Genomic DNA, 27644 nt, shown 5'->3' with positions numbered 1-27644 from the left:
TTGGGTGCAAGCTTGTTTGTGTTTGCGCAGGTACTCTGGACTTGAAAAGACCCTCCTTCTAGATCGATACCTTGGTTCTCAAACTGAGGGAAATACTTACTACTCCTGTTCTTCATCACCCTTTCCTCTTCAAGGGAAAAAACCAATGCAAGCCCAGTCTCCATCAACGTGTCAATTTCTGGCGCAGTTGTTTGAGAATTAGCAAGCCATGCCAAGTTCGGCGGTCCACCTCACCCCAGAGCTCCCCTGTGCCTCCCATGGACGAGGCCAGGACCTGCATGTCGTTGTCGTGTCATGCTACCTTTTTGTGACATTGCCAAGACCACTCGTACTTTGGTTCATCAAGACACACAAATCTTGCCTCGAACGATCAGCCATGGAAGGACTGCCTCGACCATATACCACTACCGCAAGTGTACATCTGTTGCCGCTGAGGATCTGACAAGACTGTTGCTGTGTACCACTGCATCGCTACTTCCATGACGACGGTGTACAACTACCAACGCTGAAGATGTGTGTACTGTTGGAAATATGCCCTAGAGGCAATAATAAAGTTGTTATTATTCTATTTCCACTTCATGACAATTGTCTATTATTCATGCTATAATTGTATTAACCGGAATCCGTAATACATGTGTGAATATAGAGATCACAATGTGTCCCTAGTGAGCCTCTAGTTGGCTAGCTCGTTGATCAATAGATGATCATGGTTTCTTGATCATGGAAATTGTATGTCATTGATAACGAGATCACATCATTGGAGAATGATGTGATGGACAAGCCCCAATCCTAAGCGTAGCACTAGATCGTGTTGTTCGTCTGCTACAACTTTTTTAATGTAAAGTGTCATTTCCTTAGACCATGAGATTGTGCAAATCCTGGATACCGTAGAATTTCTTTGGGTGTACCAAACGTCACAACGTAACTGGGTGATTATAAAGGTGCACTACGGGTATCTCCGAAAGTGTCTGTTTGGTTGTACGAATCGAGACTGGGATTTGTCACTCCGTGTGACGGAGAGGTATCTCTGGGCCCACTCGGTAATTCATCATCATATTGAGCTTAGTGTGACTAAGGGTTTAGCCACGGGATGATATGTTACGGAACGAGTAAAGAGACTTGCGAGTAAGGAGATTGAACAAGGTATAGGAATACCAACGATCGAATCTCGGGCAAGTACCATATCGATAGACAAAGGGAATTGCATACGGGATTGACTGAATCCTTGACATCGTGGTTCATCCGATGAGATCATCGTGGAACATGTGGGAACCAACATGGATATCCAGACCCTGCTGTTGGTTATTGGCCGAAGAGATGTCTCGGTCATGTCTGCATGTCTTCCGAACCCGTAGGGTGTACACACTTAAGGTTCGATGACGCTAGAGTTGTAAAGAGAATGGTATGTGATTACCAAAGGTTGTTCGGAGTCCCATATGAGATCTCGTATGTCACAAGGAGCTCCATAATGGTCCGGAGGTAACGATTGATATATAGGAAGTCTTGTTTTGGTCGTCGGAAACGTTTCGGACTAATCGGTAGTGTACTGGGAGTGCCGGGAGGGTGTCAGAGGACCCCCGGAGGGGTGTGCCGACCAAAGAGGTGCATGAGATGTTAGAGGAGGTGGACCAACCCTTATTGGGCTGGCCAAGGCCTTCCCTAAAGGCCTATGGGCATAGGGATAGAGTAGATAAGGCAAAAGGCTTAAAAGGAAAGGGAGGAAGAGTCCTACCAAGGTAGTCCACCTCCTTGGTGGGAGGTGGACACCTCCCTAGCTTCGGCCGAAGCTCCTCCTCCTTGGAGGAGGGGCCAAGGCAGCCTCCCTCTCCCTCCTCCTATATATAGTGGAGGGTTTTGGCCTTTTGGAGACACACAGTTCATCTCTCCATGGTGCAGCCCTACTCCTCCTCCTCTTCGTCCTCCGGAACGCTTGGCGAAGCCTTGTCGGAGAACCACATAGATCCACCGTCACCACGCCGTAGTGCTGCCGGAGCTCTCCCTCAACTTCTCCTTTCTCCTTGCTGGATCAAGAAGGAGGAGATGTCACCGAGATGTACGTGTGTTGAACATGGAGGTGCCGTGGTTCGGCACATAGATCGGAATCCACCACGATCTGAATCGCTACGAGTACGACTCCATCAACCACGTTCATAGTAACACTTCCGCTTAGCAATCTTCAAAGGTATGAAGATGCTCTACAACCTCTCTCGTTGTTGGTTTTTTCCATAGATAGATCCTTGCATGGCGTAGGAAAATTTTGAAATTACTACGATCCCCTACAGTGGCATCCAAGCCAGGTTCTATACGTAGATTCTATGCATGAGTAGAACACAAAAGTTGTGGGCTCTGATTTGTCAAATTGCTTGTCGTTACTAGTCTTATCTTTTTTCGACGGTATTGTGGGATGAAGCAGCCCAGACCGACCTTACACGTACGCTTACATGAGACTGGTTCCACCGATAGACATGCACTTGGTGCATAAGGTGGCTAGCAGGTGTTTGTCTCTCCCACTTTAGTCGAATTGGATTCGATGAAAAGGGTCCTTATGAAGGTTAAATAGCATTGGCATATAAACGTTGTGTCTGTCACGTAGGTAAGAAGCGTTCTTGCTAGAAACCCAAACCAGCCACGTAAAACTTGCAACAACAATTTGTGGACGCCTAACTTGTTTTTGCACGGTATGCTATGTGATGTGATATGACCAAAAGGATGTGATGTTACATATGTGATGTATGACATTGATCATGTTCTTGTAATAGGATTCACGACTTGCATGTGGATGAGTATGACAACTGGCAGGAGCCATAGGAGTTGTCTTAATTTATTGTATGAGATGCAATGCCATGTTGATTATCTTACTTTATCGCTAACGGTTAGCTATAGTACTGGAAGTAATATTTGGCGTGACGACTTCATGGAGACACAATGATGGAGATTATGATGATGGAGATCATGGTGTCATGCCGGTGGCGATGATGATCATGGTGCCCCGAAGATGAAGATCAAAGGAGCAAGATGATATTGTCTGTGTCATGTCACTATATGATTGCATGTGATGTTTATCATGTTTTTCATCTTATTTCTAAGAACGGCGGTAGCAAAGATAAGATGATCCCTCATTAAAATTTCGAGATAAGTATTCCCCTAAGTGTGCACCGTTGCGAAGGTCCGTTGTCTCAAAGCACCACGTGATGATCGGGTGTGATAGATTCTAACATTCGCATACGACGGGTGCAAGCTAGTTTACACACGCAAAACACATAGGTTGAATCGACGAGCCTAGCATGTACAGACATGGCCTCGAATACGGGAGACCTAAAGGTCAAAAATGAGTCGTATGGTTGATACGGTCAGCATGGAGATGCTCACCATTGATGACTAGTCCATCTCACGTGATGATCGGACACGGGCTAGTCGATGTGGATCATGTAACACTTGGATGACTAGAGGGTGTCGATCTAAGTCGGAGTTCATTAGTAATTTGATTAGATGAACTTAATTATCATGAACTTAGTCTAAAATTGTTTTTACAAACATTGTAGATCCAATGGCCAACGCAAATGTCTCATTCAACTTCAACACGTTCCTAGAGAAAACCAAGCTAAAAGACGATGGTAGCAATTATGCGGATTAGGCTCGTAACTTGAAGCTCATCCTCATGGCTTCCAAGAAGGCATATGTCCTTGATGCACCGCTAGGTGATCCTCCCGTTCCTACGGTAGACCAGGACGCTAGAAACGCATGGCAGTCACGGAGTGATGACTACTCTCTCGTTCAGTGCGGCATGCTTTACAGTTTAGAACCGGGGCTCCAAAGGCGTTTTCAGCAACACAGAGCATATGAGATGTTCGAGGAGCTGAAACTTGTTTTTCAAGCTCATGCCTGGGTCGAGAGATATGAAGTCCCCAACAAGTTCTTTAGCTATAAGAGGGAGGAGAATTGTTCTGTCAATGAGCACATACTCAGAATGTCTGGGTTGCACAACCGCTTGACTCAGCTGTGAGTTGAACTTCCGAATGATGCGGTCATTGAAAGAATCCTCCGGTCGCTTCCACCTAGATACAAAGGCTTTGTGATGAATTACAACATGCAAGGGATGGAAAAGACTATTCCCGACTTGTATTCAATGCTGAAATCCGCGGAGATAGAAATCAAGAAAGAGCATCAAGTGTTGATGGTCAATAAGACCACCAGTTTCAAGAAGGACAAGAGCAAGAAAAACTTCAAGAAAGATGGCAAAGAAGTTGCCGCGCCCGATAATCCATTTACTGGGAAGAAGTCACATAAAGGACACAAGCCTGAGACTGAGTGCTATTACTGCAAGGGAACCGGTCACTCGAAGCGGAATTGCCCCAAGTACTTAGCGGACAAGAAGCCCAGCAACTTCAAAGGTATATGTGATATACTTGTTATTGATGTGTACCTTACCAGCGCTCGTAGTAGATCCTGGGTATTTGATACCGGTGTTGTTGATCACATTTCCAACTCTAAGCAGGAACTGTGGAACAAGCGTAGGCTGGCTAAGGACGAGGTGACCATGCGCGTCGAGAATGGTTCCAAGGTCGATGTAATCGCCGTTGGCACGCTACCTCTACATTTACCTTTGAGATTAGTTTTAAACCTTAATAACTGTTATTTAGTACCAGCTTTGAGCATGAACATTGTATCAGGATCTCGCTTGATGCAAGATGGCTACTCATTTAAATCTGAGAATAACTGTTGGTCTATTTATACGAGTGTATGTTTTATGGTCATGCTCCGTTGGTTAATGGTTGATTCCTCATGAATCTTGATCGTGATGTTACACATATTCATAGTGTGAGTACCAAAAGATGTAAGGTTGCTGATGATAGTCCCACATACTTGAGGAACTGCCGCCTTGGTCATATGGGTGTAAAGTGCATGAAGAAACTCCATCCAGATGGACTTTTGGAGTCACTTGATTTTGAATCATTTGACACATGCGAACCGTGCCTCATGGGCAAGATGACCAAGACTCCTTTCTCCGGAACAATGGAGCGAGCAACTAACTTGTTGGAAATAATACATACCGATGTATGCGGTCCAATGAGCGTTGAAGCTCGCGGTGGCTATCGTTATGTTCTCACCCTCACTGATGATTTAAGTAGATATGGGTATGTCTACTTAATGAAGCACAAGTCTGAAACCTTTGAAAAGTTCAAGGAATTTCAGAGTGAGGTGGAGAATCAATGCGACAAGAAAATAAAGTTTTCGCGATCTGATCGTGGAGGAGAATATATGACTCATGAGTTTGGCACACACCTAAGGAAATGTGGAATTGTTTCACAACTCACGCCGCCTGGCACACTGCAGCGCAACGGTGTGTCTGAATGTCGTAATCACACTTTATTGGATATGGTGCGATCTATGATGTCTCTTACGGATTTACCGCTATCATTTTGGGGATATGCATTGGAAACTGCTGCATTCACTTTAAATAGGGCACCGTCTAAATTCGTTCAGATGACACCGTATGAGTTATGGTTTGGCAAGAAACCTAAGCTGTTGTTTCTTAAAGTTTGGGGCTTCGATGCTTATGTGAAGAAACTTCAACCAGAGAAGCTCGAACCCAAAGACGAAAAATGCGTCTTCATAGGATACCCTAAGGAAACTATTGGGTACACCTTCTATCTTAGATCGGAAGGCAAGATATTTGTTGCTAAGAATGGATCCTTTCTAGAGAAAGAGTTTCTCTCAGAAGAAGTAAGTGGGAGGAAAATAGAACTTGGTGAGGTAATTGTACCTCCTCTCGAACCGGAGAGTAGCCCAGCGCAAGAAAATCTTTTTGAGGCGCCTACACCGGCTAGAAATGAAGTTAATGATGATGATCATGACACTTCGGATCAAGGTGCTATTGAACCTCGAAGATCGACAAGGGTACGTTCCGCACCAGAATGGTATGACAACCCTGTCATGGAAATCATGTTGTTGGACAACAGTGAACCTTCGAACTATGAAGAAGCGATGGCGGGCCCGGATTCCAACAAATGTCTTGAGGCCATGAAATTCGAGATAGGATCCATGTATGAGAACAAAGTATGGACTTTGGTGGACTTGTCCGATGATCGGCGAGCCATAGAAAATAAATGGATCTTCAAGAAGAAAATTGACGCGGATGGTAATGTGACTATCTATAAGGCTCGACTTGTCCCTAAGGTTTATCGAGTAATGTGACTATCTATAAGGCTCGACTTGTCCCTAAGGTTTATCGACAAGTTCAAGGGATTGACTACGATGAGACCTTCTCACCCGTAGTGATGTTGAAGTCAGTCCTAATCATGTTAGCAATTGCCGCATTTTATGATTACGAAATCTGGCAAATGGACGTCAAAACAGCATTCCTGAACGGCTTTCTTAAAGAAGAATTGTATATGATACAGCCAGAAGGTTTTGTCGATCCTAGCAATGCTAACATGGTGCGCAAGCTCCAGCGCTCCATCTATGGGCCGGCGCAAGCATCTCAGAGTTGGAACATTGGCTTTGATGAGGTGATCAAAGCGTTTGGGTTTATACAGACGTATGGAGAAGCCTGTATTTACAAGAAAGTGAGTGGGAGGTATGTAGCATTTCTCATATTATATGTGGATGACATATTATTGACGGGAACTGATATAGAACTATTGGAAAGCATAAAGGCCTATTTGAATAAGAGTTTTTCAATGAAGGACCTTGGAGAAGCTGCTTATGTACTAGGCATCAAGATCTATAGAGATAGATCAAGACGCCTCATAGGTCTTTCAGAAAGCACATACCTTGAGAAGATATTGAAGAAGTTCAATATGGAGAATCCTAAGAAAGGGTTATTCCCTGTACTACAAGATGTGAGGTTGAGTGCGACTCAATGACCGACCACGGCGGAAGATAGAGAAAAGATGAGTACCGTCCCCTATGCTTCAGCCATAGGCTCTATGATGTATGCCATTCTGTGTACCAAACCTGATGTGGACCTTGCCATAAGTTTGGTAGGGAGGTACCAGAGTGATCCAGGAGTGGAACACTGGACAACGGTCAAGAACATCCTTAAGTACATGAAAAGGACTAAAGATATGTTTCTTGTTTATGGAGGTGCCGAAGAGCTCGTCATAAAGGGTTACGTCGATGCTAGCTTCGACACAGACCCGGATGACTCCAAGTCACAAACCGGATACGTGTATGTTTTGAATAATGGGGCAGTTAGCTGGTGCAGTTGTAAGCAAAGCTTCATGGCGGCATCTACGTGTGAAGCGGAGTATATAGCTGCTTCGGAAGCAGCACGAGAAGGAGTCTGGATGAAGGAGATCATCACCGACTTTGGAGTGATTCCCAGTGTGTGGGGACCGATGACTTTGTTCAGTGACAACACTGGAGCTATTGCTATTGCAAAGGAGCCCAGGTTTCACAAGAAGACCAAGCACATCAAGCGCCGCTTCAACTCCATACGTGGATACATCCAGAATGGAGATATAGATATTTGTAAAGTACATACGGTTCTAAATGTCGTAGACCCATTGACTAAACCTCTTCTGTGGGCAAAGCATGATTAGCACCAGAACTCTATGGGTGTTCGATTCATCGCAATGTAACTAGATTATTGACTCTAGTGCAAGTGGGAGACTGTTGGAAATATGCCCTAGAGGCAATAATAAAGTTGTTATTATTATATTTCCATTTCATGATAATTGTCTATTATTAATGTTATAATTGTATTAACCGGAAACCGTAATACATGTGTGAATATGTAGATCACAATGTGTCCCTAGTGAGCCTCTAGTTGGCTAGCTCGTTGATCAATAGATGATCATGGTTTCTTGATCATGGACATTGGATGTCATTGGTAACGGGATCACATCATTGGGGAATGATGTGATGGAAAATTCCCAATCCTAAGCATAGCAATAGATCGTGTTGTTCGTCTGCTGAAGCTTTTCTAATGTCAAGTATCATTTCCTTAAACCATGAGATGGTGCAACTCCTAGATACCGCAGGAGTGCTTTGGATGTACCAAACGTCACAACGTAACTGGGTCATTATAAAGGTGCACTACATGTCGTGGTTTTGTCAAGGCAGATGTCCTCATGAAAGGACTTAGTGATGGAGCCATCGCACCTTGGTGGCGCCTCAAAGGGGTTGAGCGGAAGTGAGACTCGGATTTTCCCAGATTTGGGCCCTCCGATGGAGGTAAAAGCCTACGTCCTGCTTTGTGTATATTGATGGTGGGATCGATTACATGGAGGGCGTAACTCGCGTGACCTAGCTCTCAATGGATTGTCAGTTGACCCTATCTAGCCTAGGAACTCGCCTTTATATACAGGTCGAGGTCCTAGGTTTTACAAGAGTCCAGGCCACATTACAAATCGTGGCCTATCATATCTCTAAACCGCCGTGTCTCCCAAGCAAGGAAACGACCACGGTGACTCATCTTCTCCATGGGACTTGAACCGCCATCCAGGCTCATGGGCTCGGCCGGCTCTTCCTTGAAGATTTCCACGCACCTTCCAGATCCTGGGCCAAGGCCTATCTTGACCATGAATGTTGAATCGTCATGCACCTGACCCGGCCCAATAGGGCAAGTCATACAGCGGGTAATATCCCCAACATTAGGCCCCAGATTGACTTGAATTTATTCACGCCAATAAACTTTCACGCCTATCTACGTCGACTAACACATGATCTCTGACCTTTCTTCTTCAACGAGTGACAACCGCCAATCTAAATGATTCGCGTGAAATGCTAGGTCTTTTCTTAGTGATGTCATCTTCCCCATTATTCCAGGGATCTCGGTGATGTCATCTCCAACGGATCTTTTGACTTATCCCGTCGTCCCAAAAATCTAGACGCCACCATTTCTGATTTTTAACGCGCCTCCTTGACTCCCGCGTCGCAGGGGGGAGAGGGTATCCCCACCTACCTCTATTCCGTCGCCCCACTACATCTTCTTCCTTGAGCTCGTGCCACGAACACCGCGCCGTCACCGAGCCTCCGCTTTGGATCGGCAGCCTCCTGAATTGATTTGGGCGTGGTTCTCGACGCAAGCCCCTGCGGCCTGCTTTCGCCTTCGTCCTCATTCAATAGGTAAATCTTTTCCCCTCTGGTAGATCTAACTCTCGAACTCCCCCAGTTCTTAGGGAAGCATCGGAGCTCTTTGAGCACCTATATACTGCGCTATCGACCCTATAGGCATTGCTTGGATCTCGTAATTTATGAAAGAACTGCGGTAGATCTATTAATACTTCTAGGTAGATCTGTTGTTCCCCCCATTGCTTCGCAAGATCTCCTCACAGCTCCACAGTGCACCTGTGTACTTAGGGCTTTTAATTCGGCAAATTATTTTCCTTATATAATCACCCGTAGATCTGTGATCTCTCGCATCATATTGAAAACGTGTTTATCCTCAACCAAAAAATTTCTAAGGGAAATTTAGAAACGTAACCCGCCCTTAGCATCGTGGCGAGTCACAATGTCCTTTTAGATACTTTCCCAATTGTTTGCTGGCGAGTCACCACTTTGTATGTCCTTACGACCCGCCAATCATCCTTATGCAGATCTCTGTCCCTGTCCTTTGAGCTCGTAGTCATGGGCACCATCTCCAAATGTAACTGGTTACCAACAGAGGTCGACGACACGTTCCTTGCAAATGTCATAAAGGTGGGTAATCTCGTGCTACAGGAAGCGATCGACTTGGGAACCGCCTTAGGGGAGCAACGCCCGCAACCCGCCGAAGGAGAGGTAGTTGTCTTTACTGATCACATTGAGCGAGGCTTCACACCGCCCGCCTCAAAGTTCTTCAGGGATGCCCTGCATTTCTTCAACCTCCATCCACAAGATTTAGGCCCAAATTCCACCAGCAACCTTTGCCAGTTCCAAGTATTCTGCGAAGCTTACTTGCAAATAGAGCCTACCGTCCTCTTGTTCAGGAAATTCTTCTATTTGAACCGCCAAACGGAGTTTGCCGACGGGCCCTGCCTAGAGCTTGGAGGAGTCAATATCCAGAGGCGACGAGAATGCGGGTTCCCGGCTGCTGCACTGCCCAGTCACCCCAAAGGTTGGGCAAAGACTTGGTTTTACTGCCGTGACACCTATCCACCCAATGAGAACCCCTTACCAGGTTTTAGGAAGGAACGTTTGCCCATGGATTTTAAACTGCCTGAGAAGCTAACTGATGAAGAAGAATCTTCAATCTCCCTTGTGTTTGCAAAGCTCAGGGCTTTGACTGCCAACGGCCTTGACGGCGTTGATCTGATCCGTTGTTGGGTGGAGTGGAGGATTATGCCTTTGAGCCACCGGGACGGCTTAATGCGTGAATACAATGGTGACTTAAACCATCCACAGTGCTTCTACAACGTTAGGCTTGAAGAAGGAGACATTGTTGATATTGTGAAGAAATTATGTGGCGAGCCTGTTGAGAACTGCTCCAAGATTGGGTTAAAACCATTCTGCGTTTCCAACCCGGCTCCAGAGGTGAACCATCTAACCCCGCCTATTGAGCTTTTTACATACTCAGGCTTGTCTCTGATCCGGGCTCTAATTCTGTCAATCAGAAGGACTCATCTTTCTGGAAAGGAAGACCCAAAACCGTCGTAAAAAAAGTGCCAAAACCTTCCCAAAAGAAGAAGAAAACCAGGGGCAAAGCCGCCACAAAGGAGTCATCCGTTGTGGGCGAGTCTCGGGTTGTCGAGGAACAATCAGAGGTAAATGCTCTTTTCTTCATTATTCTAACCCGACTTGTACTCACGCATTGTTGCTTCTATTTATAGGATGATGACATAGAGAGCCAAGATGAAGACGTCGAGGTAATTTCCATTTCTTCCGACTCAAATTCTTCTCCCTCAAGCCGGCAAGGCGAGTCTATAGGAAAGTTCCCCCGTCCCACCCAGATGCTTATTTGGATCCTGATTTCCTTTTGAAGAAGGCGAGTTTTATGCCAAAACGTTATACTCGAAGCCGCTCTAGGGACCTCCTGTCCGGCTTGCCTAAGAAAATGGCTGGTCGTAAACGACAGAGTGAGGTACATTTTTATACTAAATGTCCTTCCTTCCTGTGCAAATTATTCTCACAATTTACTCAATCTTTAAGTCTTACATCCAAGAGGTTTCACCTCCTTCATCTGGTGATTCAGCTGCTTCAGCTCTTCCCCCGTTAATCCGCCTTCAGGGGTAAGTTCCTTCACCAACATGCTCTTTTGGGTGCCAATGTTTCTATTTTAACATAATTACCATCTTTTGTAGGGCTCAAGCGAAGAAGAGGAAAACCGGCGAGTCGTCATCCATTCCCAAGGCGACTGAAATATTTGGAATGGGTACTTCCATCCCAGAAGCTCAAGATGAGCCGGCTGAGACTCACGCCGAAGCCTTTGATGATTTCCCCGATATCCGAGATGAGCTTCCAAGCCCTCAGAAGGAAACAATCGAAAACCTCAATCCGCCAAGTCCTCAAAAGGCGGCTGAAGACGTGATGCCTGATCCAAATCCAGTCGTCGTCATTGGTACAGGTTATTCCAAACCTGCATCCGCAGTATTGACCAAGCATGCGCCCAAAGATGCCCACGTCTTTGTAGAGAAGGACATGACCAAATTGAAGCTTCCCAATTTTGAGAAGCTGGAGTTTGATGAACTATATTCTGGCTTTGTGAGTGGCCTGGAAAGGAGCCGTGAAATGGAAAAAAGCTTGGTTCACATGATGAGAAGAAAACATGAGGTATGATACATGTTAACCTCGTTGACATGTCTTCCCATTAGCCATCCAAAGGCTGAGTTATCTTTGAAGAATCGAGCTTTGTATTATTTTTCGACCTGTAGCCCCCAAGGGTCGGGTCATCTTTTTAAAGATGGGTCGGATCTTTAGTTTGCATTCTGAAGAAAGATTCAACCTATAGCTCCCAAGGTCAGGGTCATCTTTTTGAAGATGAGCCGGGTCTTTAGCATATATTTGAAGAAAGCTTCAACCTGTAGCCCCCAAAGGTCGGGTCATATTTTTAAAGATGAGCCGTGTCTTTAGCATATATTTGAAGAAAGCTTCAACCTGTAGCCCCCGAGGGCCGGGTCATCTTTTTAAAGATGAGCCGGGTCTTTAGCATGTATTTGAAGAAAACTTCAACATGTAGCCTCCAAGGGTCGGGTCATCTTTTTAAAGATGAGTCGGGTCTTGCTTTAAGGTATTACCTTAGAAAAAATGAACCGTACATTAGCCCCCAAGTGTCAGGGATATTGCTTGTAATGTGCATGAAACTTCTTCTGCCCTGGTGTTCGCATGAATCATTGACTCAGGCCGACTCAACCGTGGCCGGCCTGAAGCAAAGTCTGGCTGAGCAGCAAGACGCTCGAGCTAAGTTTGAAGAGAAACTCCGCCTTGCACTGGTTGATATGGAGAAGATGAAGGCGGAACACAAAGAGCTTGAAATCAAGGCCAAAACTGAGCGAGGCGCCTTACTAAAAAGGAGGGAGCAAGCCGAGGAGCAGATGAAGGTCGTCGTGTAGGAACTGCCCGGGTTAAAATGTCATATCTCAACAATGCTCAATGTTGTGTCTCGTAAGTGTCCACCACTATCTTTCCTTCCGAAGTCGTGATTGTAAGACCCTCTAGTGACTTATGATCATGTATCTTTACTGCAGGTCCTCGAGCCGCCAATCTTCATGATGATCGCGTACTAAAACTGAAGGCAATATATACCTTGACAGAGCAACTGTACACTAGCGGTGTGATGACTATGAAAGTCATTATGGGCGACAAAAAGCCCATAAAATCAATCAAGTATATGCTAGGATGTTTGTCCACACTGCCACCCCAAATAGAAGAGCTAAAAAGATATGCCGCCCGGGAAGTAGTACTGACCACCCTGAGATGGTGCTTCTCTTATGCTCGAGAGCTTTAGCCAGAGGAAATAACTGGGGGATTTCTAGAGTACAAAGACGACGGGTCAGAGTTTACTGAAGAAGATTACCATCGCTGTGTGAAGGAATCTCTCTTCGTGGCGACTCAACTAGCAGCCGGTCTGGACTTAACCAAGTATCAGATGGCTTATGATGAGCACAACAAGCGGGTTACAACTCCCTCGTATGAAATCACCATTCTGACTCCGCAATGCCGTAAGCATCCTTTTGACTTTGATGCCGACCTGTCCACCATATTAACTGACGAGGATGAGTTCCATGCATTGACCAATTGCAATTGGAAATTGGGCGACTTACAGATCCAAGATGGCGAAAGCTCGAGGCAGGATAATCCGGGGGCGGCTTGAGCCAGGAGTTACTTGAAGATCACCCGTGAAGATTAGTTTAGAAAATCCAATGCTGGGTTATGCAACTTTTTATGGCTTTCCGAGCCATGTAATAGGCTAGAGTGAACACAATATTGTGATACATCTGTACCTTTGCTGACTCTGGAGTCTCACCCATTTGTTAATATGAGTCGCCTTACTAGGCATCTTTGCCATGTCTTTCACGAATAATTACTCCCCCTGTTGTCAGAGAAGAAATAATAAGCTGGCTCAGTGAGACACAATGGTTTAAAATGAGTTTTTAGAAAACTCTTAACTATACCACAAAGATACTTTGTAGTCATAAAGGTTGTCGGCTCAATGAGTCATGATAGGGTAGGACGAGCTTGCAAGGCTCTAGTGCTACCCCAGAAAGGCTTTTCCAACAGCCTGAGTTGTTTAGATCGGCTTATCAGGCGGGAGTCAAGCTTCGGTGAAGCAGGTTCACTGAACCCATGGTTTGTCTATTTTCCATATGCCGGCTCCCGCTAGGACCTTTCATGTTTTAACTAAGGCAAGTTTAGGGTCGAGAAGTGGATTGACTCGCCAAGAGTACATGGGACCATAGGGCGAGTCGCCAAACACACAGTCCAGTATAACCATTGTAATGCGTTAATTTTTCGCTAGCCAAGAGGGTATTCAGGCTGAACTCAGTGAGTAGAAGCCCCCAAGTGACCTATGATTAGGGAAAAGTCGGACATAGGATTAAATAAGCGTTTATGCTCTTACTGCAAAACGACTTGGGAACTAGTAGCCCCCAAGTAAGTCGGCTTGATTCTCAAAACCATATAGGGTGCCTATGTTTGTGTTGGAATTATGCCCTAGAGGCAATAATAAATATAGTTATTATTATAATTCCTGTATCAAGATAATCGTTTATTATCCATGCTATAATTGTATTGAATGAAGACTCATTTACATGTGTGGATACATAGACAAAACACCATCCCTAGCAAGCCTCTAAGTTGGCTAGCCAGTTGATCAAAGATAGTCAGTGTCTTCTGATTATAAACAAGGTGTTGTTGCTTGATAACTGGATCACGTCATTAGGAGAATCACGTGATGGACTAGACCCAAACTAATAGACGTAGCATGTTGATCGTGTCATTTTGTTGCTACTGTTTTCTGCGTGTCAAGTATTTATTCCTATGACCATGAGATCATATAACTCACTGACACCGGAGGAATGCTTTGTGTGTATCAAACGTCGCAACGTAACTGGGTGACTATAAAGATGCTCTACAGGTATCTCCGAAGGTGTTAGTTGAGTTAGTATGAATCAAGACTGGGATTTGTCACTCCGTGTGACGGAGAGGTATCTCGGGGACCACTCGGTAATACAACATCACACACAAGCCTTGCAAGCAATGTAACTTAGTGTAAGTAGTGGGATCTTGTATTACGGAACGAGTAAAGAGACTTGCCGGTAAACGAGATTGAAATAGGTATACGGATACTGACGATCGAATCTCGGGCAAGTAACATACCGAAGGACAAAGGGAATGACATACGGGATTATATGAATCCTTGGCACTGAGGTTCAAACGATAAGATCTTCGTAGAATATGTGGGATCCAATATGGGCATCCAGGTCCCGCTGTTGGATATTGACCGAGAAGTCTCTCGGGTCATGTCTGCATAGTTCTTGAACCCGCAGGGTCTGCACACTTAAGGTTCGACGTTGTTTTATGCGTATTTGAGTTATATGGTTGGTTACCGAATGTTGTTCGGAGTCCCGGATGAGATCACGGACGTCACGAGGGTTTCCGGAATGGTCCGGAAACGAGGATTGATATATAGGATGACCTCATTTGATTACCGGAAGGTTTTCGGAGTTACCGAGAATGTACCGGGAATGACGAATGGGTTCCGGAAGTTCACCGGGGGGGGGGGCAACCCACCCCGGGGAAGCCCATAGGCCATGAGGGTGGCGCACCAGCCCTTAGTGGGCTAGTGGGACAGCCCAAAAGGGCTCTATGCGCCATACAAAGGAAAATCAAAGAGAAAGAAAAAGAAAAAAAAGGGAGGTGGGAAGGAAGGGAAGGACTCCCACCCACCAAACCAAGTCCAACTCGGTTTGGGGGGGGAGCCTTCCCCCCTTGGACTTGGCCGAACCCCTTGGGGCTCCTTGAGCCCCAAGGCAAGGTCCCCTCCCTCCCACCTATATATACGGAGGTATTGGGGCTGATTTGAGACGACTTTTCCACGGCAGCCCGACCACATACCTCCACGGTTTTTCCTCTAGATCGCGTTTCTGCGGAGCTCGGGCGGAGCCCTGCTGAGACAAGGTGATCACCAACCTCCGGAGCGTCGTCACGCTGCTGGAGAACTCTTCTACCTCTCCGTCTCTCTTGCTGGATCAAGAAGGCCGAGATCATCGTCGAGCTGTACGTGTGCTGAACGCGGACGTGCCGTCCGTTCGGTACTAGATCGTGGGACTGATCGCGGGATTGTTCGCAGGGCGGATCGAGGGACGTGAGGACGTTCCACTACATAAACCGCGTTCACTAACGCTTCTGCTGTACGATCTACAAGGGTACGTAGATCACTCATCCCCTCTCGTAGATGGACATCACCATGATAGGTCTTCGCGCGCGTAGGAAATTTTTTGTTTCCCATGCGACCTTCCCTAACAGTGGCATCATGAGCTAGGTTCATGCGTAGATGTCTTCTCGAGTAGAACACAAAAGTTTTTGTGGGCGGTGATGTGCATTTTTCTTCCCTCCTTAGTCTTTTCTTGATTCCGCGGTATTGTTGGATTGAAGCCGCTTTGACCGACATTACTCATACGCTTACGAGAGACTGGTTTCATCGCTACGAGTAACTCAGTTGCTCAAAGATGACTGGCAAGTGTCGGTTTCTACAACTTTAATTGAATCGGATTTGACCGAGGAGGTCCTTGGATGAGGTTAAATAGCAACTCATATATCTCCGTTGTGGTGTTTGCGTAAGTAAGATGCGATCCTACTAGATACCCATGGTCACCACGTAAAACATGCAACAACAAAATTAGAGGACGTCTAACTTGTTTTTGCAGGGTATGCTTGTGATGTGATATGGCCAACGATGTGATGTGATATATTGGATGTATGAGATGATCATGTTGTAATAGAAAATATCGACTTGCACGTCGATGGTACGGCAATCGGCAGGAGCCATAGGGTTGTCTTTATACTAACGTTTGTGCTTGCAGATGCGTTCACTATTTTGCTAGGATGTAGCTTTAGTAGTAATAGCATGAGTAGCATGACAACCCCGATGGCAACACGTTGATGGAGATCATGGTGTGGCGCCGGTGACAAGAAGATCGTGCCGGTGCTTTGGTGATGGAGATCAAGAAGCACGAGATGATGGCCATATCATGTCACTTATGAATTGCATGTGATGTTAATCCTTTTATGCACCTTGTTTTGCTTAGAACGACGGTAGCATTATAAGGTGATCTCTCACTAAAATTTCAAGACGAAATTGTGTTCTCCCCGACTGTGCACCGTTGCTACAGTTCGTCGTTTCGAGACACCACGTGATGATAGGGTGTGATAGACTCAACGTTCACATACAACGGGTGCAAAACAGTTGCGCACGCGGAACACTCGGGTTAAGCTTGACGAGCCTAGCATGTGCAGACATGGCCTCGGAACACATGAGACCGAAAGGTCGGTCATGAATCATATAGATGATATGATTAGCATAGGGATGCTTACCACTGAAACTATACTCAACTCACGTGATGATCATACTTGAGCTAGTGTAAGTGGATCATGAACCACTCAAATGACTAGAGAGATGTACTTTTTGAGTGGGAGTTTAGCGAATAATTTGATTAAGTTAAACTCTAATTATCTTGAACATAGTCTAAGTCCACTTTGAATATATTTGTGTTGTAGATCATGGCTCACGCGACAGTCATCCTGAATTTTAATACGTTCCTAGAGAAAGTTAAGTTGAAAGATGATGGAAGCAACTTTGTAGACTGGGCTCGTAATCTTAAGCTAATCTTACAAGCTGGGAAGAAGGATTATGTCCTTAATGCTGCGCTAGGAGATGAACCACCCGCTACAGCTGATCAGGATGTTAAGAACGCTTGGTTAGCACGTAAGGAGGACTACTCAATAGTTCAATGTGCAGTCTTGTATGGCTTAGAACCGGGACTTCAACGTCGCTTTGAGCGTCATGGAGCATTTGAGATGTTCCAAGAGTTGAAGTTTATCTTTCAGAAGAACGCCCGGATCGAGAGGTATGAGACCTCCGATAAATTCTATGCTTGCAAGATGGAGGAAAACTCGTCTGTCAGTGAACATGTGCTCAAAATGTCTGGGTACTCAAACCGTCTAGCTGAGCTAGGGATTGAACTCCCGCAAGAGGCTATCACTGACAGAATCCTTCAATCGCTGCCGCCAAGCTATAAAGGCTTTGTGTTGAACGACAACATGCAAGGGATGAACAAGTCTCCCGGCGAGTTGTTTGCGATGCTGAAAGTCGCAGAGTCTGAACTCCGTAAAGAGCATCAAGTGTTGATGGTGAATAAGACCACTAGTTTCAAGAGAAACGGCAAAGGAAAGAAGGGTAATTCGAAGAAGAGCGGCAAGCCTGTTGCCAATCCGACGAAGAAACCCAAAGTTGGACCTAAGCCTGAAACGGAGTGTTACTATTGCAAGGGTATGGGTCACTGGAAGCGCAATTGTCCCAAGTATCTGGCAGATAAGAAGGCGGCCAAAGAAAAATCAGGTATATTTGATATACATGTTATTGATGTGTACTTAACCGGCTCTCGTAGTAGTGCGTGGGTATTCGATACCGGTTCTGTTGCTCATATTTGCAACTCGAAACAGGAACTGCGGAATAGACGAAGGCTGGCGAAAGATGAAGTGACGATGCGCGTAGGAAATGGTTCCAAGGTTGATGCAATCGCCGTCGGCACAGTGTCACTTCAGTTACCATCAGGATTAGTGATGAACTTAAATCATTGTTATTTAGTGCCTGCGTTGAGCATGAACATTATATCTGGATCTTGTTTATTGCGAGACGGTTACTCTTTGAAGTCAGAGAATAATGGTTGTTCTATTTCTATGAGTAACATCTTTTATGGTCATGCACCGAATGTGAGAGGATTTTTCATATTGAATCTTGATAGCGATACGCATGTACATAACATTGAGACCAAAAGAATTAGAGTTAACAATGATAGCGCCATATTTTTGTGGCACTGCCGCTTAGGTCATATTGGTGTAAAGCGCATGAAGAAACTCCATGCCGATGGACTTTTGGAGTCACTTGACTTTGATTCACTTGACACGTGCGAACCATGCCTCATGGGCAAGATGACTAAGACTCCGTTCTCCGGAACAATGGAGCGTGCAAGTGACTTGTTGGAAATCATACATACCGATGTGTGTGGTCCGATGACCGTGGAGGCACGCGGCGGATATCGTTATTTTCTCACCTTCACTGACGATTTGAGTAGATATGGTTATGTCTACTTGATGAAGCACAAGTCTGAAACATTTGAAAAGTTCAAGCAATTTCAGAGTGAAGTGGAAAATCATCGTAACAAGAAGATCAAGTTCCTACGGTCTGATCGTGGGGGTGAATATCTGAGTTTCGAGTTTGGTGCTCACTTAAGACAATGTGGAATTGTTTCACAGTTAACACCGCGTGGAACACCACGGCGTAATGGTGTGTCCGAACGTCGTAATCGTACTCTATTAGAGTTGGTGCGATATATGATGTCTCTTACTGATTTGCCGTTATCATTTTTGGGTTATGCATTAGAAACAGCTGCATTCACTTTAAATAGGGCACCATCAAAATCCGTTGAGACGACACCATACGAACTGTGGTATGGCAAAAGGCCAAAGTTGTCGTTTCTTAAAGTTTGGGGATGCGATGCTTATGTCAAAAAGCTTCAGCCTGAAAAGCTGGAACCCAAAGCGGAAAAGTGCGTCTTCATAGGTTACCCAAAAGAGATAGTTGGGTACACCTTCTATCTCAAATCCGAGGGCAAAGTGTTTGTTGCTAAAAATGGAGCTTTTCTCGAGAAGGAGTTTCTCTCGAGAGAATTGAGTGGGAGGAAGATAGAACTTGACGAGGTTGTCGAACCTCTCATCCCTCTGGATGGTGGCGCAGGGCAAGGGGAAACCTCTGTCGTTGCGACGCCGGTTGAGGAGGAAGTTAATGATGATGATCATGAAACTCCGGTTCAAGTTTCTGTCGAACCACGCAGGTCGACGAGACCACGTGCTGCTCCAGAGTGGTACGGTAATCCCATCTTATCAATCATGTTGTTAGACAACAATGAACCTGCGAATTATGAAGAAGCAATGGTGGGCCCAGATTCCAACAAATGGCTGGAAGCCATGAAGTCCGAGATAGGATCCATGTATGAGAACAAAGTGTGGACTTTGGAGGTACTACCTGAGGGCCGCAAGGCTATTCAGAACAAATGGATCTTTAAGAGTAAGACGGACGCTGACGGCAATGTGACCATTTGTAAAGCTCGACTTGTGGCAAAGGGTTTTTCACAAGTTCAAGCAGTTGACTACGATGAGACATTCTCACCCATAGCGATGCTTAAGTCTGTCAGAATCATGTTAGCAATAGCTGCATTTTTCGATTATGAAATCTGGCAGATGGATGTCAAAACAGCGTTCCTTAACGGTTTCCTTAAGGAAGAGTTGTATATGATACAACCCGAAGGTTTTTTCGATCCTAAGAATGCTAACAAGATGTGCAAGCTCTAGCGATCCATTTATGGAATGGTGCAAGCATCTCGGAGTTGGAACAAACGCTTTGATGAGGTGATCAAAGCATTTGGGTTTATACAAGTGGTTGGAGAATCTTGTATTTACAAGAAAGTGAGTGGGAGCTCTGTGGCGTTTCTGATATTATATGTGGATGACATATTACTGATTGGGAACAACGTAGAGTTTTTTGGAGAGCATAAAGGGTTACTTGAATAAAAGTTTCTCTATGAAAGACCTAGGAGAAGCTGCTTACATTCTAGGCATTAAGATCTATAGGGATAGATCAAAACGCCTGATAGGACTTTCACAAAGCACATACCTTGATAAAGTTTTGAAGAGGTTCAAAATGGAACAGTCCAAGAAAGGGTTCTTGCCAGTTTTACAAGGTACGAGATTGAGTAAGACTCAGTGCCCAGCAACTGATGAAGATAGAGAGCATATGCACTCCGTCCCCTATGCTTCAGCCATAGGTTCTATCATGTATGCAATGTTGTGCACTAGACCGGATGTTAGCCTGGCCATAAGTATGGCAGGAAGGTTTCAGAATAATCCACGAGTGGATCACTGGACAGCGGTCAAGAATATCCTGAAGTACCTGAAAAGGACTAAGGAGATGTTTCTCGTGTATGGAAGTGACGAAGAGCTCGCCGTAAAGGGTTACGTCGATGCAAGCTTTGACACAGATCCGGACGACTCTAAGTCGCAAACCGGATACGTATTTATTCTTAATGGGGGTGCGGTAAGCTGGTGCAGTTCCAAGAAAAGCGTCATAGCAGATTCTACATGTGAAGCGGAGTACATGGCTGCCTCGAAGGCGGCTAAGGAGGGTGTCTGGATGAAGCAGTTCATGACGGATCTTGGAGTGGTGCCAAGCGCACTGAATCCAATAACCTTGTTCTGTGATAACACGGGTGCCATTGCCTTAGCAAAGGAACCACGGTTTCACAAGAAGACCAGACACATCAAACGACGCTTCAACCTCATCCGCGACTACGTCAAGGGAGAGGACGTAAATATATGCAAAGTGCACACGGATCTGAATGTAGCAGACCCGCTGACTAAACCTCTTCCACGGCCAAAGCATGATCAACACCAGAACTGTATGGGTGTTAGATTTATTACAATGTAATTCACATGATGATGTGAGGGCTAGATTATTGACTCTAGTGCAAGTGGGAGACTGTTGGAATTATGCCCTAGAGGCAATAATAAATATAGTTATTATTATAATTCATGTATCAAGATAATCGTTTATTATCCATGCTATAATTGTATTGAATGAAGACTCATTTACATGTGTGGATACATAGACAAAACACCATCCCTAGCAAGCCTCTAAGTTGGCTAGCCAGTTGATCAAAGATAGTCAGTGTCTTCTGATTATAAACAAGGTTTTGTTGCTTGATAACTGGATCACGTCATTAGGAGAATCACGTGATGGACTAGACCCAAACTAATAGACGTAGCATGTTGATCGTGTCATTTTGTTGCTACTGTTTTCTGCGTGTCAAGTATTTATTCCTATGACCATGAGATCATAAAACTCACTGACACCGGAGGAATGCTTTGTGTGTATCAAACGTCGCAACGTAACTGGGTGACTATAAAGATGCTCTACAGGTATCTCCAAAGGTGTTAGTTGAGTTAGGATGAATCAAGACTGGGATTTGTCACTCCGTGTGACGGAAGGGTACCTCGGGGCCCACTCGGTAATACAACATCACACACAAGCCTTGCAAGCAATGTAACTTAGTATAAGTTGCGGGATCTTGTATTACGGAACGAGTAAAGAGACTTGCCGGTAAACGAGATTGAAATAGGTATACGGATACTGACGATCGAATCTCGGGCAAGTAACATACCGAAGGACAAAGGGAATGACATACGGGATTATATGAATCCTTGGCACTGAGGTTCAAACGATAAGATCTTCGTAGAATATGTGGGATCCAATATGGGCATCCAGGTCCCGCTGTTGGATATTGACCGAGAAGTCTCTCGGGTCATGTCTGCATAGTTCTCGAACCCGCAGGGTCTGCACACTTAAGGTTCGACGTTGTTTCATGCGTATTTGAGTTATATGGTTGGTTACCAAATGTTGTTCGGAGTCCCGGATGAGATCACGGACGTCACGAGGGTTTCCGGAATGGTCCGGAAACGAAGATTGATATATAGGATGACCTCATTTGATTACCGGAAGGTTTTCGGAGTTACCGGGAATGTACCAGGAATGACGAATGGGTTCCGGAAGTTCACCGAGGGGGCAACCCACCCCGGGGAAGCCCATAGGCCATGAGGGTGGCGCACCAGCCCTTAGTGGGCTGGTGGGACAGCCCAAAAGGGCTCTATGCGCCATACAAAGGAAAATCAAAGAGAAAGAAAAAGAAAAAAAAAGGGAGGTGGGAAGGAAGGGAAGGACTCCCACCCACCAAACCAAGTCCAACTCGGTTTGGGGGGGGAGCCTTCCCCCCTTGGACTCGGCCGAACCCCTTGGGGCTCCTTGAGCCCCAAGGCAAGGTCCCCTCCCTCCCACCTATATATACGGAGGTATTGGGGCTGATTTGAGACGACTTTTCCACGGCAGCACGACCACATACCTCCACGGTTTTTCCTCTAGATCGCGTTTCTGCGGAGCTCGGGCGGAGCCCTGCTGAGACAAGGTCATCACCAACCTCCGGAGCGCCGTCACGCTGCCGGAGAACTCTTCTACCTCTCCGTCTCTCTTGCTGGATGAAGAAGGCCAAGATCATCGTCGAGTTGTACGTGTGCTGAACGCGGAGGTGCCGTCCGTTCGGTACTAGATCGTGGGACTGATCGCGGGATTGTTCGCGGGGCGGATCGAGGGACGTGAGGACGTTCCACTACATCAACCGCGTTCACTAACGCTTCTGCTGTACAATCTACAAGGGTACGTAGATCACTCATCCCCTCTTGTAGATGGACATCACCATGATAGGTCTTCGTGCGCGTAGGAAATTTTTTGTTTCCCATGCGACGTTCCCCAACAGTTTGAACCGTGCAACATGGCAACTTTGGTCCTCTTTGGCTTACCAATATCCAGTTTTAAAATAAGTGCAACATGGCGACTTATGCTCTTTGATACTGATAGCGTCCATGCTTGGACGGCTTATGAAACAATAAAGACTCATGCTCTCAAGATGCTAAAACGGCAGAGACCCCGAAGTTCGTGGGCGCCGGCTTTATTGCTATATATATATAAAAAGAGAGTACAAGGACTAAACTATGTACAATGATAAGGAGCAAATGGCTCTAAGTGTAATAAGGCCGCAGGTGGGCAATGTTCCAAGGCCGGGTCGTTTCAACCTCTATCGTTGGCCTATCTGGACGAAGATCCACCACGTAGTAGGAACCATTATGAAGACTCTTGCTGATGACAAACGGCCCTTCCCATGGGGGGATAACGTATGCATACCAGTATGATCCTGAATCAAATGGAGCACTAAGTCGCCCTCCTGAAAAACTCGGCTTTTGACTCGGCGGCTATTATAGCGCTGCAAGTCTTGTTGGTAAATCGCCGACCATGATGCTGACAAGTCACGTTCCTCCTCCAGAGCATCCAATGAATCTTGACACGCCAGCTCATTGTCTTCCTCAACATAAGCGGCGACTCACAGCGAGTCATACCTGATATTACCTGGTAACACTCCCTTAGCTCCGTAAACCAAGAAGAAAGGTGTGTAACCAGTGGATATAATAGGGGTAGTCCTGATGCTCCACAGAACAGAAGGAAGCTCTTCAACCCTACATCTAGGGGTAAGTTCGAGAAGAACCATAAGTCGGGGTTTGATCCCTCGCAGGATTTCTTAATTCGCCCTCTCCGCCTGTCCGTTGGATTGGGGGTGTGCAACCGCAAAGACATCAAGTCGGATGTGCTCTTTTTCACAAAATTATTGCATGGTGCCTTTGGATAGATTAGTACCATTATCAGTAATGATACTATGAGGATACCCGAAGCGAAAAATCAATTTCTTGAGGAACTTGACGGTTGTATCCGCATGGCAACTACTGTCCGGCTCTGCTTCAACCCACTTGGTAAATTTTTCAACCGCCACTAGCAAGTGAGTCTTTTTATTGGAAGACATCTTGAAGGGACCAACCATGTCAAGCCCCCAGATTGCAAACGGCCATGTAATTGTGATCATTCGCAATTCCTGAGCCGGCACATGCATCTGACGCCCAAATTTCTGACAGGCGTCACATCTGCGCACTATGTCCTCAGCGTGTGCGTTAGCTGTCAACCAGTAGAATCCATGTCTAAAGGCCTTGGACACCAAAGAGCATGACCCGACATGATGACCACAGTCGCCAGCGTGGATCTCATTAAGGATCGCACATCCTTCTTCAGACGAGACGCACCTTTGAAAAAAACCATAAGTGCTTCGTTTGTGCAACTCGCCTTTATGTATAACCATGGATTTGCATCAGTAGGTAATCTGGTGGGCCAGCAACTCATCAGTAGGTAACTCGCCTCGTGCTAAATACACCATGTAAGGGACCGCCCAATCCGGAGTGGCACGAAGAGCCGCCACAAGTTGAGACTCAGGGTCAGGGAGTGCTATATCCTCGTCAAAAGGCAATTTAACCGACGGGTTATGCAAAATATCCAAAATGACATTGGGAGGAACCGACTTACACTGCGACCCGCCTTGTGAAAGAGCATCAGCTGCTTCGTTGAGCCAGCGATCGATATGATCAACTTGATAACCATCAAAGTGACCCGCCACGTCTGACACAGCACGTCTATAAGCCGCCATCAAAGGATCCCTGGAATCCCATGTTCCACAGACTTGCTGTGCCACCAGATTTGAGTCGCCCAGGCATCTGACTCAGCTGAGGTTCATCCCCTAGGCGATCCTAAGCCCATGGAGCAAAGCTTCGTACTCTATTGCATTGTTAGTACATGGGAACATGAGCCAGAGGACGTAGCTATGCTTGTCACCCTGTGGCGAAGTTAGTACCACGCCAGCACCCGAGCCTTCCAGCTGCCTAGACCCGTCAAAATGGATAGTCCAATACGTGTGATCAGGTCTATCTTCTAGGACCTGCAGCTCGGTCCAATCGTTGATGAAATCCACTAAGGCCTGAGACTTGATGGCCGTGCGGGGCGTATATTTCACGTGGTGAGGACCAAGCTCGATAGCCCACTTAGCAATCCGCCCGGTTGCTTCACAGTTTTGTATAATGTCGCCAAGTGGCGCGGCTGGCCATCGTGATTGGGTGCTCCTGGAAGTAGTGCTTCAGCTTCCGACTCGCCATGAAGATCCCAAAAACCAGCTTCTGCCAGTGTGGATAACGCTGTTTGGAGAGTGTTAAGACTTCGCTAACAAAGTACACTGACCTTTGGACCGGATATTCCTTTCCTTCTTCCTTGCGTTCGACAAACACTCCCACACTTACTTCCTTAGAGTTGGTAGCAATGTACAGGAGCATGGGCTCTTTGTCAATAGGAGCGGCTAAAATGGGCGGCTCGGCCAATTGCTTCTTCAAGGCTTCAAAAGCTTCATTGGCCGCATCTGTCCACACAAAACGGTCTGTTTTCTTGAGCAGCTGATAAAGAGGGATGGACTTCTCCCAAAGGCGACTTATGAAATGATTCAGAGCTCCAATACGACCCGCCATGCGCTGGACTTGGTTAATATTGGCCGGCTTGCCAAGTGAAGTAATCGCCTTGATTTTTTCCGGGTTAGCCTCAATGCCTCGTTCTGACACATGGAAGCCCAATAACTTCCCCGCAGGGACACCGAAGACACACTTGGTCGGGTTAAGCTTCATCTGATACATGCGCCAATTGTCAAACGTATCCTTCATATCTTCCAAGAGCGACTCTTTCTTTTAGGATTTCACCACTATGTCATCAACATAGGCATGAATGTTGCACCCAATCTGACTGTGTAGGCAATTCTGGATGCAGCGCTCATAAGTCGCCCCCGCACTCGCCCAAACGGCATAGATACATAACAAAAAGCGCCAAAGGGCGTTATGGAGGACGTCTTCTCCTGATCCTCCAAAGCCATCTTGATCTGGTGGTAACCTGAGTATGCATCCAAAAAACACAGCCGCTCGCAACCCACCGTAGAGTCAATGATTTGATCGATACGAGGGAGGGCAAAAGGGTCTTTCGGGCAAGCTTTGTTAAGGTTGGTGTACTCAATGCACATGTGAAAGGTGCCATTCTTCTTGAGTACCAAAACCGGATTGGCCAACCACTCTGGGTGAAAAACCTCCATAATGTACCACTACTTCAACAACATCCACGATGGCCCGTGAACGACTATTTCCCTCGACAAACCTCGGTCCACCCCGAACGCTCGCTTCAAAGGTATAACCAGTGAGACGATCACCCGAGGACCGAATGCACGTGATGTATGAGATGAACCGTATGTTTGCACCATATATGTTTCTAAGCTGCACGTAGTCCCCCTTTTGTCGTGTCCCCGACACATGGGAACCCGGTAACCGAGATCATCCCATCATTATTGGCATGACATGCACACGCTCCCAATTTGTTGGCACCGGTACCTCATCGAGTTATTGGGACTGGTACGTTGTCATGGCATTGTTTCTATTTTGCCGCCATGGTTACCTTTCGTTCGCCATGGCGACACATGCTTCATATCCTTCTTGCGAGTGTTTTCATAAAATTGCATGTATGTTGCATTCATGGCATAATATTCTGTGTTGCACGTATCTTTTAACCGTAGCTCCGTTCATACATTCTTTGGGTAAATCGACTAGAATGTTGTATAGAGTCACATGCTTCGCCTCTTGCCATGTTTAAACAACATTTAATATTGTCGTGTACGTAAACAGGAGTGAACTAAATAATTCGTATGTGGAGTTTCGTCAATATGCAACTCGTTGCATATTGAGCTTCACTTAATGTGTAGTGTTTGATTGTTGTGAATTGCCATGCCATGCCTTGCATAATTGAAATGAACGTGCATCATATTAGGTTGTGCATCATATCGTGCATGTGTCGTGGTGAATATCGCGTGTTGATTCTTGTTTCCGGTTTGCTTCTTTGCGATAGAGATCCAATCCACTTCGGAGTGTGAGGCTCCGTTCGACTACGTTGGTTCATCTGCTTCACGGTTTCGTTCGTCTTCCAAGCAGGATCACACACAAGATGGTCATTTCCCTAGATACCATTACTATCATTGCCATGCTAGTTGTTTCGTTTCTGTCGCTATGTCTTGATGCCTACCACCTGTTTAATAAGCCTCTCAACATTGCCATGAAAACCTTCAACCTTTCTACAACCTAGCAAACCACTGATTGGCTATGTTACCACTTGCTTAACCATTGGATAGCGTTGCTAGTTGCATGTGCAGTTGCTTCCATGTGATAACATGAGTCCCTTGTTATATCACCATATTAATGCTATTTAATTTAATGCACCTATATACATGGTAGAAGGTGGAAGGCTCGGCCTTTCTAGCCTGGTGTTCTATTCCACCTTTGCCACCTTAGTTTTGGCTACCGATGTTATATTCCATAATTGAGCAGTCCTAACACGATCGGGGTTGTTATGGGGACCCCCTTGATAATTATTTTTAGCTTCAAACTGGTCTGGCAAGGCCCAACTTTGGTACTACATTTTCCTAATAACTAACAAAATTGCATAGGGA

Source organism: Hordeum vulgare, chromosome 4H (assembly GCF_904849725.1).
Source record: "Hordeum vulgare subsp. vulgare chromosome 4H, MorexV3_pseudomolecules_assembly, whole genome shotgun sequence".
In the NCBI taxonomy this organism is placed as follows: Eukaryota; Viridiplantae; Streptophyta; class Magnoliopsida; order Poales; family Poaceae; genus Hordeum; species Hordeum vulgare.
Note: the sequence above shows the minus strand (reverse complement) of the source record.